This window comes from Amblyraja radiata, chromosome 18, assembly GCF_010909765.2.
Source record: "Amblyraja radiata isolate CabotCenter1 chromosome 18, sAmbRad1.1.pri, whole genome shotgun sequence".
NCBI classification, from domain to species: Eukaryota; Metazoa; Chordata; class Chondrichthyes; order Rajiformes; family Rajidae; genus Amblyraja; species Amblyraja radiata.
Window position 1 is genome coordinate 6,496,143 of NC_045973.1, and position 12,517 is coordinate 6,508,659.

Here is a 12,517-nt window from a genome sequence, read left to right on the forward strand (position 1 = left end):
AGGATGGTGGATGTGGAGAGAATGTTTCCACTAGTGGGAGAGTCCAGTACCAGAGTGCACAGCCACAGAATCTCTGGAAAGGAGATGAGGAAAAATTTCTTTGGGTGGTGAATCTGTGGAATTCTTCGCTGTGGAGGCCAAGTCATTGAGTATTTTTAAAGTGGAGATTGATAGGTTCTTGATTAGTAAGGGTGTCAAAGGTTATGGGGAGAAGGCAGAAGAATGGGGTTGAGAGGGAAAGATAGATCAGCCATGATCGAATGGCAGAGCACACTTGATGGGCCGAAATGCCCAATTCTGCTCCAATGCCTTATGATCTTAAGATAAGCTTCATGCCATTTTTCTTCTCACCACACATACAAAGACCCAGTGCAGATTATCAGACCATCAACTGATATCTTCATCTAAGAAACATCATGCATTTGTGTAACATTTTTCACTGGCATCTTTTATAACCACAAAACGTCTCTAAGTATTTTACAGCTAACGTGGCCCCTTAAAAACTGGTGCCACCAACAACATAGAAACATAGACATAGAAACATAGACAATAGGTGCAGGAGTAGGCCATTCGGCCCTTCGAGCCTGCACCGCCATTCAATATGATCATGGCTGATCATCCAACTCAGTATCCTGTACCTGCCTTCTCTCCGTACCCCCTGATCCCTTTAGCCACAAGGGCCACATCTAATTCCCTCTTAAATATAGCCAATGAACTGGCCTCAACTACCTTCTGCGGGAGAGAATTCCACAGATTCACCACTCTCTGTGTGAAAAAAGTTTTCCTCATCTCGGTCCTAAAAGATTTCCCCTTTATCCTTAAACTGTGACCCCTTGTTCTGGACTTCCCCAACATCGGGAACAATCTTCCTGCATCTAGCCTGTCCAACCCCTTAAGAATTTTGTACGTTTCTATAAGATCCCCCCTCAATCTTCTAAATTCTAGCGTGTACAAACCAAGTCTATCCAGTCTTTCTTCATATGAAAGTCCTGACATCACAGGAATCAGTCTGGTGAACCTTCTCTGTACTCTGTACTCCCTCTATGGCAAGAATGTCTTTCCTCAGATTAGAAGACCAAAACTGTACGCAACATACGGAAAGTACATTTTTTGCAGATATAGAACAATAAAGACTGGTGTAAACCAGCATCCGCACTTCCCGCCTCCACAATAAAGACCTAGTGGTCTGTTTTAGTGATACGGTGCGGAAGCAGACCCTTGGGGCACTGAGTCTGCGCCGACCAGCGATCGCCCCATACACTAGCACTATCCTACACACTATCCTACAAGCCAGTTAACCGACAAACCGGCACTCTTTGGAGTGTGGGAGGAAACCGGAGGACCTGGAGAAAACCCACGCAGGTCGCGGGGAGAATGTACAGACTCAGTACAGCCAGCGCCCGCACTCAGGATCGAACGTGGGTCTCTGGTGCTGTAAAGGCAGCAACTCTACCGCTGTGCCACCGTGCCGCCCTAGTGGTTTCCTGATGGTGACGAGGTATAAGTATTACTCAAGGCTCTCCTGTTCTTCACAGGCTCCCTTGAGGACATCTCAGGCAGCACAGTGGCACATCGCAGAGTACCTTTTGGGTCAGGACTCGTCTTCAGACTGGAAGGAGGGTCTGAAGAAGGGTCCCAACCTGAAACATCACCTATCCATGTTCTCCAGAGAGGCTGCCTGACCCGTTGAATTACTCCAGCACTTTGTGTCTTTGAATAATATGAATGGAAATGCACGAATATGCTTTCAAGCTCAATTCTATTAGCACAGCATATTTTGTTATGGACTTTATTCTATTTAATCATAAAGGTTAATTATTGAGGACATTAAAACTACATCAATATTTCTTTTCAGCTTCCAAAGGTGTTTGGGTGAATCGCTAGACAGGAAGGCAACATTGCAATGTAAACCCTTCAGCCTGATGAATTACAATGGTGATTATTTCCACGGGTCCAGCTATCTACCAGTTCAGTAACAAGATCAGAGAGAACAGATGAAGGTGCAAACATTCTTTACGTAGACATTAGGTGCAGGAGTAGGCCATTCGGCCTTTCGAGCCAGCACCGCCATTCAATATGATCATGGCTGATCATCCACAATCAGTACCCCGTGTTTAAGAAGGAACTGCAGATGCTGGAAAATCGAAGGTACACAAAAAAGCTGGAGAAACTCAGCGGGTGCAGCAGCATCTATAGAGTGAAGGAAATAGGCAACGTTTCGGGCCGAAACCCTTCTTCAGTACCCCGTTCCTGCCTTCTCCCCATATCCCTTCATTGTGCTAGCCCTAAGAGCTCTATCTAACTCCCTTTTGAATGCATCCACTGCCTTCTGTGGCAGAGAGTTCCACAGATTCACAACTCTCTTTGTGTGAAATAGTTTTTCCTCGTCTCAGTTCTAAATGGCCTACCCCTTATTCGTAAACTGTGGCCCCTGGTTCTGGACTCCCCCAACATCGGGAAACAGAGAGATACAGCGCGGGAACAGGCCCTTCGGCCCACCGAGCCGGCACTGACCAGTGATCTCCGCACACTAATCCTACACACACTAGGGACAAATAACAATTGCACCAAGCCAATCAACCTACAAACCTGGACGTCTTTGAAGTGCGGGAGGAAACCGAAGATCTCGGAGAAAACCCACGCAGGTCACGGGGAGAACGCACAAACCCGCAGTCGGGATCGAACCCGGGACTCTGGCGCTGTAAGCACTATAAGGCAGCAACTCTATCGCTGCGCCCTTTGTCAATTCCAGCCGTTACCTTTATTTGGAATTTAGTTCCAATGACTTTAATTGAAGTGAACATGTGGACGGGGGGAGTCAAACCTGCAGCTGATGCATCTACATCCATCCCCCATCAGTAAATCAGTAAAGGACAATTCCTCCACACAATCTCTAATTCAAACATTTCATTCAATCATTTTGCAGCAACTTTGTACAATTGTCGCTGTGAATATACAATATTGATAGGGGAACATTCTTCTGACCTTGCCTTTGGACATAGGTGCACGGTGAACAGGGGAAAGATTTAAGGTAGATAAAAATGCTGGAGAAACTCAGCGGGTGAGGCAGCATCTATGGAGCGAAGGAATAGATGACATTTCGGGTCGAGACACTTCTTCAGACTGATGAGGGGGTGGCGGGAAGAAGAAAGGAAGAGGTGGAAACAGTGGGCTGTGGGAGAGCTGGGAAGGAGAGGGGAAAGAGGGAGAAAGCAAGGACTACCTGAAATTAGAGAAGTCAATGTTCATACCTGCTGGGGTGTAGACTGCCCAAGTGAAATATGAGGTGCTGCTCCTCCAATTTACGGTGGGACTCACTATGGCCGTGGAGGAGGCCCTGGACAGAAAGGTGGGATTCTGAATGTGAGGGGGGGTTGAAGTGCTGAGCCATGGGGAGAAAGCAAACGTGGCTGTGGTAACGGGTCTGTGTTAAGATTTGGAGGGAAGGGGGAATCACAGAAGGGGGGGGGGCAGTGAGAGAGGAGGTTGTTAAACTGACTTCGGAGAGAGGAGGAGAACCTCTTCAAAGTAGGCATACCTTGAGGAGATTTTGCAGTGGAGCAGACGAAATGTTTAGGAAGGAACTGCAGATGCTGGAAAAATCGAAGGTAGATAAAAATGCTGGAGAAACTCAGTGGGCGAGGCAGCATCTATGGAGCGAAGGAATGGGTGACGTTTCGGGTCGAGACCCTTCTTCAGACTGACAGTTTACATCTGTCTGCAGGCCCCTCCAAAAGTTGCTGAATTTTAATTCCTGCACACACCCCTGAACAAGCCCATTTCCTTGTCCAGACTTAAGTATCCAAAATCTAGATTGAACATTCAGTACAATTCTACTAAGATGCTGCAAAATTATTTCATAAAATGTTGGATTCAAGATTGTGTGGAGGAATTTAGTTTTTAGCTTTCGTTTTAAAGATACAGCTTTAATTTGAGTGAAAACAGGCCCTTCAGCCCACCGAGTCGACTCCGACCTGCGATCCCCGCACATTAACGCTATCTACACACATTAGGGACAATGAACATTTATACCAAAGCCAATTCACCTACAAAACCTGTACATCTTTAGAGTTTGGGTGGAAACTGGAATTTCCCGGAGAAAACCCACGCAGGTCACGGGGAGAACGTGCAAACTTCGTACAGAAGCATCTGTTCTTCTGGTAGCGTATAATATCGGGGGCTTTCCTCACATCACAGACGTCGGGGGATATCGCCAAGGAAGGAGCCTCTTTATACACAGATGAGGATTTCCCCAATAGGATGTTTCTATGAAATACATTTTTCTCCAAACCAAATTTCTTTCTTCATATGTTTTCCATTAGATTATTATCCAGCATTTTATTAATTTAAGTTTAAGGTGAGGGGGGAAAGATTTAATAGGAACCTGTAACGTTTTTCACACACAGGGTGGTGGGTGTATGGAACAAGCTGCCGGAGGATGTAGTTGAGGTTGGGACTATCCCAACGTTTAAGGAACAGTTAGACAGGATAGGTTTAGAGGGATGTGGGTCAAACGCAGGCAGGTGAGACCAGTGTAGATGGGACATGTTGGTCGGCGTGGGCAAGTTGGGCCGAAGGTCTTGTTTCCAAAGGTGTATGACTTTGCTGTAATTTGAAATTTGTAATATTTCCCCCAGTGGGATTAACTAATGTGAATTGGTGATCAATGGTCGACATGAACCTGATGGGCCGAACGGCCTGTTTCCATGCTGTATCTTTCAATCAATTCAGTTCAGCAACGTGCCAGTAACCCCATAATTCATTCTCATCTGAGCAACTCAAAGAGTTGAATTATGATATCCCAAAAGAATGTGAGGTTTGGTGAATAATGTTGAGCTCTATGCATTGAAGCCTCCGATGTTATTTTCTTGAGACCAAGACAACAACATCATTATCCTTAGAATACATCCGTCTATACCCAAAGCTGAAGGAAGAGCTCTAATCTTCAATGCATTATTGACCATTGCAGTACGATCAATATGCAACTCACAACATTATCTGCTTTGCAAGTAGTAACTTCATAAGACTAAATCCGTTCAGGGAATTATTAATAATTAAAGCCACTTTGGACTTCCTGGTTTGTTTTTGCCGCTAATGAACAGCTATTTATTCTGCGCAATGCTTCATGCTTCCTTTATTGACTTGCACAATCTTACTAAAGTCTTTTAGTTTAGTTTAGTTTAGAGATACAGCGCGGAAACAGGCCCTTTGGCCAACCGAGTCTGCGCCGACCACCGATCGCCCCGTACACTGACACTATCCTGCACACAAGGGACAATTAACAATTTTGCCAAGTCAGTTAGTCGACAAATCTGTACGTGTTGGGAGTGTGGGAGGAAACCGAAACACAAGGAGAAACCAAAGCAGTCACGGGGAGAACATATTAACACCGTACAGACATGACGGATTTCAAGTGCGGTCTCTCAATTTTGCCTGGATTAAAGTGGGCATCAGTTGCTGGAGAATCAGTGGTGGACCTGTACATGCTTACAATCAATCCGTCCACACTGCACAGATCAAGGATAAAGGGTGAAGGTTTCACTGCAAGATATAGACAATAGATGCAGGAGCAGGCCATTTGGCCCTTCAAGCCAGCACCACCCCTTTTGGCTGATCATCCCAAATCAGTACCCCGTTCCTGCCTTCTCCCCATATCCCCTGACTCCGCTATTTTTAATATCTATCTAGCTCTCTCTTGAAAGCATCCAGAGAACCTGCCTCCACCGCCCTCTGAGGCAGAGAATTCCACAGACTCACCACTCTCTGTGAGAAAAAGTGTTTCATCGTCTCCGTTCTAAATGGCTTACCCCTTATTCTTAAACTGTGGCCCCTGGTTCTGGACTCCCCCAACATCGGGAACATGTTTCCTGCCTCTAGCGTGTCCAAGCCCTTAATAAATCTTATACGTTTCAATGCGAACTCCTCTCATCCTACTAAACTCCAGAGTGTACAAGCCCAACTGCTCCATTCTCTCAGCATATGACAGTCCCGCCATCCCGGGAATTAACCTTGTAAACCTACGCTGCACTCCCTCAATAGCAAGAATGTCCTTCCTCAAATTAGACTGAAGGCTGATTAAAGATAAGTTCCAATGTCTCCAATGAGGTAGATGTAAGGTCAGGACTGCTCTCTAGCTGCGGAGAGAATGGTTAAGGTTCCTGATGTGCAGGAAGGAACTGCAGATGCTGGTTTAAACCAGAGATAGACGCAAAAAGAATGGGTGACGTTTCGGGTCGAGGGTCTCGACCCGAAACGTCACCCATTCCTTCTCTCCAGAGATGCTGCCTGTCCCGCTGAGTTGCTCCAGCTTTTTGTGTCTGTTTCAGGTTCCTGATCACACCCTCAACACAAACCAACTCACCAATTACTTGTCGCCTGCACAACCCGTTGTACACAACACACTCTTCAGGAGAATGAAAGCAAATAAACTTACTATAAACTTAATTTAAATGTTCAATGTCATGATTTATTTCACCCATATTTTCTTGGGAAGCAGGCATTGCATCTCAAAAGTCACCTGTCCATGTTCTCCAGAGATGCTGACATGCCTGACCTGCTGAGTTACTCCAGCACTTTGTGTCTGTTATTCAACTCAGTACTTGGGGTCGGTCCAGTGGCAGGATAGCGTCATGGTGGTGCAGCGGTAGAGTTGCTGCCTCACAGCCTCAGTGACCCGGGTTCGATCCTGGCTACGGTTGCTGTCTGTACTGGGCTTGTACGTTCTCCCTGTGACCCACGTGGGTTTTCTCCGGGTTTTCCGGTTTCCTCCCACACTCCAAATACGTAGCTCAAATGGCTTCAGTAAAACAAAATTGTAAATTGTCCCTAGTATGCAAGGGCCTGTCCCACTTGGCGATTTTTTTCGGCGACTGTCGGCATCATTGTCTGACGTATCAGGTCACCAAAAAAGTCAAGGCGTGACGCGGGCGTGACGCGGCATGATGACGTATTGACGAGCGGCGTCTCCTCAAGTGTCGCAAAATTTTTTTTGTCGCCGCTGGATTTTGAAATGATCAACATCTTTCAGCGACCCTGATACGTCAGTCAATGACGCCGGCAGTCGCCGATAAAAATCGCCAAGTGGGACAAGCCCGTTACACTTGGCTCCAGGCTAGGTCTCATGACCTTCCGCTGATAGGTTGGATCCCTTTAAACTTGGAGATACAGCTCGGAGACAGGACCTTAGGCCCACCGAAGATAGACACAAAAAGCTGGAGTAACTCAGCGGGACAGGCTGCGTCTCTGGAGAGAAGGAATGGGTGACGTTTCGGGTCGAGACCCTTCTTCAGGCTCACCGGGTCCGCACCGACCTTCGATCCCCCATTCACACACGTTCTGTGCTATCCCACCTTCTCATCCACTCCCTGCATACTGGAGGCAATTTGCAGAGGCTAATTAACCTACAAACGTCCACAGGGAGACCATGCAAACTCTACACATCTCTGTAGACTCTGTACATCTTTGGAGTGTGGGAGGAAACCATGGACCCGAAACGTCACCTATTCCTTCACTTCATAGATGCTGCCTCACCCGCTGAGTTTCTCCAGCATTTTTGTCTACCTTCGATTTTTCCAGCATCTGCAGTTCCTTCTTAAAGAAAACAAGTAACTATGTGGGGACAGGCAGCATCTCAGGAGAGAAGGAATGGGTGACGTTTCGGGTCGAGGCCCTTCTTCAGACCCGATCCGAACCGAAACATCACCCATTCCTTTGTTCCAGAGATGCTGCCTGACCCCACTGAGTTCCTCCATCATTTTGTGTCTATCATTGGTGTAAACCAGCATCTGCAGTTCCTTCCTACACAAGTTAAAAGAAAGGTTAGTAAGGGGTGTGTGCTATTTGGTCACTCTAATGACCAATAGACAACAGGTGCAGGAGTAGGCCATTCGGCCCTTCGAGCCAGCACCACCATTCAATGTGATCATGGCTGATCATCCCCAATCAGTACCCCATTCCTGCCTTCTCCCCATATCCCCTGGCTCCACTATCTTTAAGGGCCTTATCTAGCTCTCTCTTGAAAGTATCCAGAGAACCATCCTCCACCGCCCTCTGAGGCAGAGAATTCCACAGACTCATAACTCATGTGAAAAAGTGTTTCCTCATCTCCGTTCTAAATGGCTTACCCCTTATTCTGAAACTGTGGCCCCTGGTTCTGGACTCCCCCAACATCGACAAAAAAAACATGTTTCCTGCTTCTAGTGTGTCCAAGCCATTGAGGTTTGAGTTTGCCCATTTTGTTGTGAATACCATTAGTCGGCCTTCTGGAGAGAGCAGCGGTGGAATTGATGTATTTTATTTATAGGCTCGTGTCCAAACCCTTTATGATCTTATGTGTTTCAATAAGATTCCCTCTCATCCTTCTAAACTCCAGAGTATACAGGCCCATGACCAGGCAGCACGCAGACTGCTTGCTGCATCACGTTGGGTGGAATGAGTGAGGCGTAATCGCACATCGCCATCTCTGCAAGCGTTTACCAGCGCTATTATATTCAAGCTCAACAAATCCTCGGGAGGAGATTGCTAACTCTTTGCGGACGATTAGCTTGCAATGCGAGTAATGGGGTCAGCAGGAACAACGCCAGAATGGGGCCACATGAGGGAGGAGAAATGTTATGCAGCTTCAGGATAAAAGTCTCTCGAATGGACTTCCTTCCCCAAGAGATGCAAAATATCGCCACATTTTCAAAAAATTGACTTTACTTTCTCAGTACTTGCGTCGTTAAGTTAAGTTTAGTTTAGTTTAAAGACACAGAGCAGCAACGGGTTGTGGGGCCGAATGGCCTGTTCCTGTGCTGTACTGTTCTATGTTCCAAAGACATACAGGTTTGTAACTTCATTGACTTGGTATAATAGTAAAAATTGTCCCCAGTGTGTGTAGGATGGTGCAAGTGTGCAGGGATCGCTGGTCGGCGTGGACTCGGTGGGCCGAAGGGCCTGTTTCCGCGCTGTATCTCTAAACTAAACTAAACTATGTTCTATGTTCTGATTTGTGTCGACATAAAATGCATGTTAACCTCGCAGTATGACAGGTAATGTTTATATCATGAAGATATAGCCGACCACTGCAGTTCCTCCGATTTGTTGAGCAGACTTTTTTGAAACCCACAAGAGTTGATAAAAGTACACCGCACTTTGGCAAGGCTGCCTTCTTTCGAGGAAATGCAAGGATTTCTGCTGAGATCAAAGCGGGCAGCGAGGCCAAGAATGTCAACAGACGGAACGCTACAGCACAATATGTACTGGGCTGCAGATAACTTTGCATGTGGCCTTTCACAGATTCAAATTCCCAGTATTTGCTCATTAGTATCGGAGAATGTGAAGCCAGGTTAATAATGAACAAGCTGGAAAGCTGCTCAGAAATGCGCAAGCAATTTTAGGATTTACCTTTGACACTCATTAGAGTAGTAAGATAAAGTTTGCTCACATACGCTAATGCATTCTGTTGGTTTCATGTGCTGTCGAGTAATGTATAAACTGTGAAATATTTAAAGGGCTAGATCTTGCTAATACCATCACCCCTGACTTACTAGATAAACACACGCACGCACACTCACACACGCAAGCGCGCGCAAACACAACGCACGTGTGCATACACTACACTCACACAACACACGCATGCCCATAAACACAACGCACATGCGCTCACACACAAGCACATACAAACTGTGTTCTCACCCCCTTTTGCACACCCATTTCTTCCACCCCCCCCCACCAACCAATATCCTTCCTCCGGCTTCACATTTCACTCCTCCTCTCTCAATATCCGAGACCATTTTGTCTCCTTGTCATCCTGACCTGAAACATCGCCCGTCCATTCCCTTCCACAGATGCAGCCTGACCCACCGAGGACCTCCAGCACTCTGTGTTTTCCTCAAGATTCCAGCACCTGCAGTTCCTTGCATCTCCCAGCAATAACATTTGTCGCTTCATCAAAAACAACGAACAATATCTGGCGGATCGTTATCCAAAATAATGACAAAAAAAACCCATTGCTCTTTTCAGATGTGCATAATCATTTCCAAACACATTTACTGGGAATAAATCCTTTCAGAATGAATTTACCAGTGGTATATCACATTGTGATGAGAGCAAATAACATGCTTACAACCATCAATTCAGACTAATAGCATGATCATTTCTATACCATAGTTGTCATATTTATCAAGATGAAGAAATAATAAAGTCTGGGTGATATCATCAGAACCTCTTGGCTCGGAAAACTTATCGCAAATTTATTCGAAAGTCAACAGCAGACAACAATGAAATATTCCATAAATTTAGCACGCAGATATGGAATAATTTGTGCACTTGTATTTTCAGAGTCTTTGGACGTTAGAGATACAGTGTGGAAACACTTTGTCCCACCGAGTCCACACCAACCAGCGACTACTCCTGCACACTATCACTATCCTACACACTAGGGACAATTTACACTTTTTTTTTTTTAACCAAAGCCAATTAACCTACAAACCTGTACGTCTTTGGAGTGTGGGAGGAAACCGGAGCACCCGGAGAAAACCCACAAGGTCACATGGGGAAAGTACAAACTCCATACAGACAGCAACCGTAGTCAGGATCGAACCCGGGTCTCTGGTGCTGTGAGGCAGCAACTCTACCGCTGCGCCACCGTGCAGCCCCTCAACCTAATAATTTAATTGTTATTGCCTCTGATTCATTGCAAAACATGATACATTTTCAAAAGTATGACAATTGGAGCAATAATTCATCTTTTCAATTTAGTTTAGTTTAGAGATACAGGAAACAGGCCCTTCGGCCCATCGAGTTCGCACCGACCAGCAATACCCACACATCAACACTATCCTACACACACTAGGGAAATTTACATTTATACCAAGCCAATTTACCTACAAACCTGCACGTCTTTGGACCTGAATCTTCTTTAAACCTTCAGCACAAATCAGATTTTGTTCATTTTCAGCATCGTATTTCAATTTCTTCTTATTCTTCATCAAATTGATTGGGGACGATCAGCCACGATCACAATGAATGGCGGTGCTGGCACGAAGGGCCGAACGGACTCCTCCTGCACCTATTTTCTATGTTTCTATGTTTCTATGTTTCTAATACCGAGTGATCAAGTGATCCACTTGCACAAGGAATCAGACTCAATTAGATCATGATATCCTCACCCTTTCAAGTGTTGGGTATTTAAATGAAAGATATTATCTCGATCCATCACTGTTAAAGAACTACAAATTGGTCTAAGGTAGCATTTGCCAAAGTCAGAATATAATCACTTGCTTACCTATTTCTGATGGCTGTCCTCTGCTGTTTTTGTCTTCTTCTCTTCTCTTGTGTGTCTTTTGCTCTTTCATTTCCATTTCTCCTTCTTTAACAGTAGTTTTTTGCACCCCTTTGGTTACTGCCATTAAACAAGTCCACAAACAGACCCATGTTCATACGCGCCATCCTTCATATTCCGGGTGCTTGGGTAAACATTCATCAGATATCTGGAATTGCCGTCCATAACTATCTAAGCCTTCGGTGGTTTGAATGGGAAAGCTAACATCAGTACTCAGATCCTTATCGGAAAGTGCGTGCAGGAAGGAACTGCAGATGCTGGTTTATGCCAAAGATAGACACAAAATGCTGGAGTAACTCAGCGGGACGGGCAGCCTCTCTGGATGGAAGGAATGGGTGACGTTTTGGGTCGAGACCTTTCTTCAGACACCTTCTTCAGTCTGAAGAAAGGTCTCGACCTGAAACGTCACCAATTCCTTCTCTCCATTGATGCTGCCTGCCACGCTGAGTTACTCCAGCCATTTGTGGTCCATCTTATCAGAAAGTGGTTTGTCTTGAATAAAGAAAAGCTCAAGCTATAATTTTGGTTTCTTAGCAAATGGTTAAGAAATTAGTTTGTTTTTCTGAACAAACAGCGAAAAATGGAGGGGAGCAAATTCAGGAATGATTTCCCAGTTCGATGGTATTTCTCTGGACTCTTTCCCTAACCCCAAGGCCACGACTTGTCCATGTACTCTGCTGTAGATGGCAAAGGGCTGATATTTCCTACTTCCACTTTTTTGATATTACAACTTGGGAGATTCAGCAAGGAAACAAGCCCTTCAACCCACAGAGTCCGCACTGACCAGCAATCACCCCGTACACTAGCACTACCCTACACACTAGAGACCATTTACAATTTTTGGGGGTCTTTTCGGGTAGTGGAGGTCCTTCTTTCCGGGTTAAAGGAGGTGCCAACCACCAATTGCCAGAAAATCGGCCAATTAGCCAAAGTTTCAGCATGTTTTAACATAGAGCAATCAGTGTTTCAGTTTTCAGTTTAGTTTATTGTCACGTGTACCGAGGTACAGTGAAAAGCTTTTGTTGCGTGCTAACCAGTCAGCGGAAACGGTCGCGGTGGCGCAGCGGTAGAGTTGCTGCCTCACAGCGAATGCAGCGCCGGAGAACCGGGTTCGATCCCGACTACGGGTGCTGTATGTACGGAGTTTGTACGTTCTCCCCGTGACCTGCATGGGTTGTCTGCTAGATCTCTGGT

The 12,517-nt window shown here is 45.7% G+C and overlaps 1 protein-coding gene across 4 annotated transcripts in view; it reads right to left on the reverse strand.

Moving 5' to 3' along the window:
• adamts9 (ADAM metallopeptidase with thrombospondin type 1 motif 9) overlaps window positions 1-12,517 on the reverse strand; it is a 177,026-nt gene that overhangs the window by 52,389 nt on the left and 112,120 nt on the right. The gene's annotated exons all lie outside the window — the stretch shown is intronic.